Genomic DNA, 9,988 nt, shown 5'->3' with positions numbered 1-9,988 from the left:
TTTCTTGGAGTATTGTTTTTATTTTTTTTATTTTGCTGAATTGTTTTTCTATGTTTTCTTGTATCTCATTCAGTTTCCTTAAACCACTCGTTTTGACTCCTTTATCAGGTAAGTAGGAGATCTCTATGTCTTTGTAGTCAGGTAATGGAAGATTATTGAGATCCTTTGGTGGTGCCATTCTGTTTGATTTTTCATGTTCTTGAGGTCTTGCATTCCTGTCTTGCATCCATCACTTCCAGTTTTCACTTACTGCCTTAGGGAGATAAATACCTTCAAATACCTTCTAGGGAAATATTCCAGGCCTGCTAGGGATTCTGAGGCTTTTTTAGAATATATATATATTCTAAAGGAATATAAAAATATTCCTTCCTGCATGGAGCAGGTATATATACCTGCTCCATGCTTCTTGCTCCCTCTTGTGGCAGAATTCTTAACCTTATTAGCTTCTCTTGATCCTGTAAGACACCAGGGCCCAGGTGCTGACAGTCTCCTTATTTTCCCAAAGATGGTACTAAAGCTCAAACCTGTGGTCTTTCCTTGAACCTCAGGTTTAAGCCAGCTTTCTGCATGTATTCACTATCTGTCTGCCGAAGCTTGTTCTTGCTGATGCCACCTAAAAGTATACACAGGGAGTTGTGCCATTTGTGTGTGGGTGAAGTACGTGGTATTCTGGGGGTGACTGTGCACCAGGAGGGGTGGTTCATGGATGAGGACGTTCTGGCAGTTCGTGGACAATCTTCTTGATAGAGTCAGTGACAGAGTCTGATCCTCATCCCATTAATACCCTCCAATGATCTTATCTGCTGCTTTCCTAGCCTCTTCCTGCTCCCCCAACAGGTCATGCAGTACTTGATTCAACACTACAGATGGGGCAAAAGACAAATGAGTCTCTTTGGCAGTGCCCTGCACAGCAGGGGGAGCCAGGCATTCACTCACATGCTCTTACTTTCTCCCTCAGTAGAAATCACATGCTGAGATCTTTCCTGGCTAAGTTGCACCATCCTGGGGAAGAAATGATGAAGGTGGAGTCAAATTTTCCTTGTACACTTTCCAATGTATCTAAAGACATATTTTTTGCTCTAGTGGTATGCTGTAACTCCTGTAGAAACCTGGACTTCCACAAATACTTTCTTTCATGGGTGATTATCTAAGATAGTGTTTCTACAGGCTTCCAAACCATAGCGGAGAGGGACTGGAACCAGTTCATGGGTCACTACAGGGGCCATAGCTGGGACCAAGATCTCTCTGCCCATTACCTAACACATGGGTGGGCAAGACTCCTCCCAGGTCCATCGGTGTATGTTGCTGGATCTCACAGTTCCCAAAAAATTACTTCCATGTGTGGATGGATGCCAGCTGTTGTTGAACACAGGACAAGAATAAGGGACATCTTATTCAACCATCATGTGACTTGCACTCCATCCCTTGCCCTTGTTAATGACATTGGCACTGTAGGCTATAGCGAAACATTAGTCTGGATGGATCAGATTTTATCCTTCTGACATCATGTTGGGGTGATCTTGAGCATTCTGTTGCTAAACTACCACACATTGGATTATTTGACAATATCTAAAGAGAGGTGTAACAGCCAGGCTGAGGATGGTTTTAGTGCTACTCAGCTCAGTCTTTTCATAGTCCTCAGCACAGGACTAGGGCAGCTGCACATGGCTTGCATCGCATTAATTAATGTGTTTCTGTGAGTACATGCAACATACATTCATCTCCTTTTCTATTCTCTTTTTCCTCACAAATGACAAACACCTGTGCACATCTAATTCATTCAATACATTTACGAATCCCTTTTGATTGAATCATTTGATGTAGCAAGATAGAATGTTCACAGAGCAATTCAAAAAGCTAAAAGTGAAAGGAAGTATATGAAGGAAAGAAGCTTTGGAGAAGCAATTTATGGTTGTTTATGATATGAATAGTGACACCAACACTCTAAGGAACAATTGCTTAAAGTTAGAGAAGTGAAGCTAAACATGCATTCATTAAAATGTGCTCTATGGTATGTAAGCAATAAAGCAAAGGCACAGACCATATGTGAGCCACATGGAAAGAGCAATGAACATTATAAGAGTATAAAACTGCTCAGAACAGGCTCATGAATGTGAAGACAGGTAGGATTCATCAATGACACTGGCATCTGCAAAACAACAGGCCCAATTACTGTGCATGGTCTAGCCTCTCACTATTCAAAGTGCAGTTAATGGATCAACACTGTCACCATCACCTGGGAGCTTGTGGGAAATGTAGAATTCCTACCTCAATTCCAGACTCACTGAATTGAAATTTGCAATTTAATAAGGTCCCCAAGGGACTCATACGTACATTAAATTTTGTGGAGAACAGCTTTGGAAATTCTGAACTGTCATAATAGATACCTCTTTTGTACAATTTCAAAAACTGTTCCTTTTTTATAGGTCCCCCCACTCCCCCCGTCTTCTTAGCACATTTTCCCTCGACCTCTTGAACAAATGAAAAGCTAAGTCTCCATCATATCTGAGGCCTTCTGGTCACATATTCATTTTGAGAGAAGAGCTTCATACCACCCCTAGGTATATCTCAACCATTCAAGAAAATGTGATACCTGACATCATAAAATGGGAACCCCATATTTTTCTAGCATTTGAGAACTCTCAAAGTACATACCTGCACATTCATTTGTTCATCCCAACAGTGGTCCAAGGAGTATAAAGAGGTTACTGTTTTCCCTTTTACATATTTTTAGATCAGGAAATAGAATCAAAAAGGTGCCATGTCTTGCTGAATGAGTCTAGTGCCATTCAACAAGAGCAGACATAAGAGTGAGAGGAAATAAATTACAAGAATTAATTTTCAAAAGGCTTTAAGGTAGAAAGCAGATTTACTGATATGTTTGTTTGTTTCCTTGTTTATTGTGTACCTGTTTTTCTCCATAGGAAGTGAGATGCAGAGAGACATGTGTCTTCTTTACCCTCAGCTAGAACAGTGCTTGTTACAAGGGAGGTGCTGAATAAATATTTGAAATGAATGGGTCAATGTAATATTCCCTGCTCCAACCCACAGCAGCAGAAATAAATATCTATACTCTATATTTAGTGTCATTAGAACAAGTATAATTTATTTCTATATTACTATCCATTAGTTATAGCTTTATTATTGCAGCATGATGAGGAGACCTTGTTTCTCTCTTCTAAGTTTAACTTCTTTCTGCGTGGTACTGAATATGCCACTATAACTCTAAAGAAATGTATCTGCCAGAAAAATAGCATCTTAGGAGTTTATGGCTTCAGTGCTAAAGTGGTAGCACATGAAAGTCACTGACATGCTATTTTTCACTGTGGCTACCCGCGTGCCATACTTTTCAGGATAAATTGCAAAATTAATCCAGGTGGAAGCACATACATACTTACCTAAGTTCACTGAAGCCTTTGCCCATCGTAATTCAGTTCAGTAACTCTGTACTGAGTTCAAGAGGCTTTTTATCATTTTTGAAATGAAATTTCATACTCTAAACATATGAGCTTCCAAAATACATCAGTAGAGAACAAGAGGACTTCAAGAAACTGGCTAAAATAGCTCTGAAAATGTCACTATATTTAGGAATGTAGTGTTGTTTTCCCCACTAGCACCTCCTAACTTATTCCATCTTTTCCCCTAATATATTGCAGGAAACAAGATATATCGAAGGACATTCATTGGAGTTGAATAAGAACTGACCATTTTAGGTTTGGCATCAGATAAAAAGCAGTATGCTGAGGATACCGAGTATGTCTTTCCACTATAAACACAAATACCTAATATTATTTGCTTAAGACGTGGAGTCTCCTCCCCTTTAAGACATAGCCAATATTTTTGTTTTATCAGAATTGATGGTTTAAAATCACTATTTGAAGTACGTTACCAAGAATGACCATGAGTCAGTAATTATTGTACCTGGGTGATGGATGCATGAGGGTTCATTGTACTATTTGATTGACCTACCTTTGCATGTTTTGACATTTTCATAATAAAAATTATGATGCATTATTAAAAATTAAAATTATATAAATGTCTAAAATTGGGGAATTATACTTATCCATATGATAATATTCTATGCAGCTTTAAAATTAATGCCACAGATATGTAGTTATTGATGAGTAATATTTATTCTATGTTCTTGAATGAAGGGAGCATGTTTCAAAATGCTATATATCCTGTGATTTATTTTTTTTGTAAATGTAATTATTACATTCAATAAACACTACTAATTTCATGCATATTTTGTACTAGGCACATTTATGTTCTTTAGAAAATTTAAGTTTGGCCCTGGCTAGCATGGCTCAGTGGATTGAGCGCAGGCCTGCGAACCAGATGATCATGATTCGATTCCCGGTCAGGGCACATGCCTGGGTTGCGGGCCAGTTCCCAGCAGGGGACTCATGGGAGGCAACCATACATTGATACTTCTTTCCTCCTCTCCTTCCCTTCCCCTCTAAAGATAAATAAATAAAATCTTAAAAGAAAGAAAAGAAAATTTAAGTTTAAGTAATTAAACATCCTCATGAGAACCCTATGGGTGGTAGATACCAATATCATATGCATATGTATAATAGGGCACAGAGATGTTAGTAAAGTTGGTGAAGGCCACACAGCTAGTAAGGGGTGGTAGTGGAAGGTATGCTGGGACTTGGCCCTAGAGCCTTGGTCTTCAGTTATTATGTGATACTCCCCTGTTAATCACATTGGTGCAATCAGAGATACTCAACTATATTGCAAAGAAAAATGCCTTAAAGGTTAAATTCCACATTTAACAGTGATTAATGATGAGTAGAAGAATACTTTTGTTCTAAGTTTTGTTTATGTTTATTTCTTACTTTTCCATATCAACCTTTTATTACTAGTATGATAGGGAAAATTGAAATGTTTGGAATATAGAAAATGAGTATTAGACAAGACCTTGGTTAACTTTTTTAAGGCAAAGTGTATACATGTGAAGGTATTTTCCCATCCTCCTCCTCCTCTTGGTAATCCCTGTGTCCTAGGAGACCATGACATTCTTGAGTTGATTTGTTTGACAATATCAGAGGATAAGATATGATAGAATAATTCATAAATATGTTTTGATTCAATTATCTCTTGTCATGGAAAACCACTCCAAAATTTCCTGACTTAAAAACATTTCCTTTTTTTTTTTTTTGCTAACAGTTTTGTGGGTCAAGATTTCAGGAAAGACTTGCCTGGGTCATTAGTATCTGATCTGCATTGTCAGCTGGAGCAGCTGGGGAGGAATTCACTCCAAGGTGGCTTCTTGACATGCACTGGTGCTCCTTGGCCTCTCTCCATGTGGTGTCTCATCTTTCCAGACCTTACCAGGTGATGGGGCTTCTCACATCAGGGCAGTTGTACTGCTTAAATGGCAGTTGACTTCCAGGAAGCAGGAAGCAGGAAGCAGGAAGTGGGAGCTGCCCAGAAAGCACGGCTTCCCTTCCCATTTGAAGAATGGGGTGGGGATTGGAATGAAACACCATATCTCTCCAAAGGCCTCCCAGGAATCTCCCAGCCTTCTTCTCAGAAGCAGGCTGTGCAGGGCTTGTTAGGCCTTGGGTAGATTCTTCAGATTGGCAACTGTATATCTTCTAATCAAGTAACTATTATTAGCTCACTGAGCATAGAATGGCTTTTAAAAAAATTATTGTTCAATTACACTTGTCCCCATTTTTCCACCATGGATTTCAAATGTGGGTCTTCGCCAAAATTCTTAGAGCAGCCTTTCTGTGAGAAGGGATGCCTGGACTGCTAGTGCCTTGAATTATTATATCTTCCTGCTTTTTTGAAATGATTGAAGGTTTTTTGGACTACGTGAATAATTTCTGAAGGAACTTCAGTGCTTAATTTATCATACTGATGCAGTTAATGCAAAAGGCTTTGGCATATGCATCCCATTTATCAATATATTTTCTCTACTAAGCTGCAAGAGTTATCATTAATTGACAAATGACAATCATTTTATCTAGTCATTAAAGATATATTTATGTTAGCCAAGTGAAGCAGAGAATGTAAAAAAACCACATTATTAGCTGATTCCTGAATATTTTAGTTTGTTATATATCATCAAATATCTAATAATTCAACATCAACAAAAAATTTGAAAGTTAATCATGTATAAAATAGATTGAGTCACTAAGAGTAATTCGTTTTGAGGACATTTGCTTTGGAAACAAAGAAAATATAGCTAAGAAAGCCATTGGACCAAGTAAAATTTTTAATGATTAAAAATGGTGTTTTCATTCACTCATAAAATGGTACTATGAAATTATATTTAATAGCAAACTATTATGTTAATAACATTAGCTATTATGTTGTGTTAAAAAAAATCAAATAGTACGATAGTAAGATTTCAGCCCTGACTGGCCAGTTCAGTTGATTAAAGCGATGTACTGATGCACCAAGGTTGCAGGTTCAATCCCTGTCAGGACACATACAAGAAGCAACTGATGAATGCATAACTAAGTGGAACAATGAATCGATGTCTCTCTCTCCCCATCCTTCTCCCCCTCTTTAAAATCAATAAATAAAAATTTAAAAAGTACAGTAAGATTTCATTAGAGGAAAAAAGGAAAGAAAGGAGACAATATACATTAAACTGTTAATAGATATTGCATTAAAATGAGATTGCAACTTATTTTTCAGAGTTTTATTTCTTTTTGTCTACTATTATACCTAAAATATGGGTCACCTCTATTACAAATATTCTACAGCACTCCTGAAAAAATACACAGTTCTGAAAATGTCAAAATTTGAATTATACATATTATTATGCTTCAAATCAAATGCATCATGAGCAAAAGCACTGACATAAATTTTATATTGATATAATGAGATAGATTTGCTTTTTCTTTTCAAACTTTTTTCTTTTTAATGACATCACAAATAGAAGGATACTAGAAGAGGAAGAATAGACTACGCTAGATTGACATGTTCCTTTGGTCATAGGCGATATTGCAGATCCAGATTATATTTTTTCACATATACTGGTGTATTTACACATAGACATACATGCACACATATAGTCATGCTTCAGTTAGGATTTCAGTAAAGTATCTAGTTTATTATTTCTCCCAAATAAATATTGGGGCCAAGAGTACTGAATGGAGTTTCAAGGCCACAGGGAATGGGGATAGAAATGAAGCAATTGAATTTGGACAAGAAAAGGTCACTAAACATTTGTTAGTGATCAAGAAAGGCTGGCAGTGCAAGGAAGGATTGATTTCCGAAAAGCAGTTGGCTTGAAACCAACGTAGAGGGAGGTAAGAGGTAAGTCAGGTAAAACCTATAGAACAAGTAATAAAACTGCTTTAAGAACTTGAGCAGAGAGTTGGGGTAAATGGACAACAGTGGTAACCTGTGAGTGCCTGAAACTAGATGTGAGGGAAGTAACATGGCAAAAGTGAAAGTGTTATAGAGGAGCAGAGTAAAACAAAAACTTGGGGTGGGGATTAGTCTATGCACATTATATTCACAGCTTACTTTTTAAAGGAAAGAAAAACATATTCTAGTGATCTTTCTGTAACAGTACACTGCGATCTGTTCCATTCTTTCAGATATCAGTGCACAACATTCTGTAGAATAAGTAAGCATTTATCATTGAAACATTAATCTATCAGGGGTGTTCAACCCACAGCTCACAAGCTGCATGCAACTCAGGACGGCTATGAATGCAAACCAATACAAAATCATAAATTTACATAAAACCTTTTATTTGCTCATCAATTTTCATTAGTGTTTGTGTATTTAATGTGTGGCCCAAGACAACTCTTCTTCTTCCAGTGTGGCCCAGAGATGCCACAGGGTTGGATACCCCTTGTAGATTGTTGACAATTTTACCTACTGAAAACAATGCTGCAATGGCTTTGTTCATTAACCTTCCACCTTCTGTGTATTTTGTTTTCTTAGGAATTTGGAAGTGAAATAATTGAGTCAAAGATTACATGCATTTTAAACAGTCATAGTGTCAAATAATTCTCTGACAAGGTTGTGAAATTTTACCCTCTTAAACATTTTGCAACATTTGTGATGCTGAATATCCCTTTGCTCACTTAAAAGGCACTACATGCTAAGGGCTGGCACTAGGAATACATTATGTGAGGCGGAAAAAAAAAATCTCCTGTCCTCACATCTTACAGTCTGTAGTCTATAGAGGAAGCAGAGAACAAACAAATTAACAATTTAAATATAAAATGACAGGTAGGATGCAGCAAAATAATGCAAGGAAAGACAGAGACTGACAGCTAAGGGCACAAGATAGAGTCACTATAGAGTGTTAGCTAATATTGTGTCTTATTGTTTTTACTCTAGTCAAATCTGCAGTGTCTACAGATAACAAGGGCTACTTAAGTTCCATCTCACAAAGGGCTATTTTGAAGATGGAGTTTGTTTATGAGGTTGTAGAGATGAGGGCCAGAAAGTAAACATATCACATGGCTGATTACACAACCAGCATTAGCTTTCTTTATTCTGGCCCTCCAAATTGTACAACCTGACTTCATCCACTGTTGGAAGAGATGGTAATAGTAGCAATAATAGTCATAAGAGCAAAACTATGTTGAGTACTTTTGTTATGCCAGACACTAGGCCAAGCATGCTTCAAGCGTTGCTTCATCCAGTCTTCACAAGACATCCTGGGAGATCGGTCCTATTTTCCTCATTGTGCAAATGATGTCCTAGATTCGGTCAAAGTGTAGCTGATCTATATATCATGTAGAGAGTCCATATTATGTATTAATTAAAAGCAAGGGCAAAAAGAAAATGAGTCAATATATTTAACGTGCCTAGAACAATATATGGCATATAGTAGATGCTATATAGATGAAAACCACTATAATTTTGCTTTGTTTCTTCAGCAAGTGTATTTGAATGCCTGCTATGTGGCAGGTACAGTATTAAGTTCAGGATGTGATTTAATACAGCCCTTGCCATCTCAGAACTTATAAAGGGACTGTGAGAAATCAGTTAACGTGAAGATATCAAGTGTTTTGAATACAATGATTATCCTGGGCTTGTTTCTTATTAATGTGGTATGAAACTTTGAATTTCTTATTTCACTCATCTAATGAGTATTGGTACATATGTCAACAGATACTCTACTAGACCCTACAGAGAACAGATGAATAAGACTTACCTACAACAAGCTGACATAAACACATGACAGTAATGTAACATCAAAAGTGTTTTAATAGAAGCATTTATCTATGATAGAAATGCAGAGAGAAAAATGCACAGTTACCTTATAAAAGATGCTATTCACAAATCACTCTTACCTATTACCACTAACAATTGAAATTTCTGACCTGCATATTGTTTTTGCCTTTGTTCAGAGCTAAAGTTTCCTTCTAGGTGAATTTCAACAGCATGGCTTTCTTGTATCCTTTTACATTCAATAGCTTAATAAACATAGAACCACAGAACCTGTGGCTGCCTTGAGAAATCTTGCTCAGTCTCTGACCCTCATTCAGGTTGATGTCTAATCCATCCAGATCAGGTAAAGGCCTGAGTGTCTGCTTTTATGTTTTACTCTTTCTTGCCTGCTACACTCTGCCCTTATGATGCTGAAAGTACTTCAGCATTATAGTGCAGCAACTCTAAAATCCATCCCTTAATTCTCTTTTATTTTAATGAGACTAAAATAGAGTCACCCTGAGTCTCCCAAAGACAAATCTGATATGTAGGCATCAATCATCAAATGTATACTGAAGGAAACTTTTTTCTTTAAAGATTTTATTTATTTATCTTTAGAGGGGAAGGGAAGGAGAGAGGGAGAGAAATATCAATATATGGCTGCCTCCTGTGCATCCCCTGCTGGGAACTGGCCTGCAACCCAGACATGTGCCCTGACTGGGAATTGAACCGCAATCCTTTGGTTTGCAGGCCCGCGCTCAATCCACTGAGCTACACTGGCCAGGGCTGAAGGAAATTCTTAAAAAAAACTAGAGAAAGCAACACTTCAGAATGTGTGATAAATTAT

This window comes from Sturnira hondurensis, unplaced genomic scaffold, assembly GCF_014824575.4.
Source record: "Sturnira hondurensis isolate 20B ecotype Veracruz unplaced genomic scaffold, ASM1482457v3 Scaffold0004622, whole genome shotgun sequence".
Taxonomy (NCBI): Eukaryota; Metazoa; Chordata; class Mammalia; order Chiroptera; family Phyllostomidae; genus Sturnira; species Sturnira hondurensis.
Note: the sequence above shows the minus strand (reverse complement) of the source record.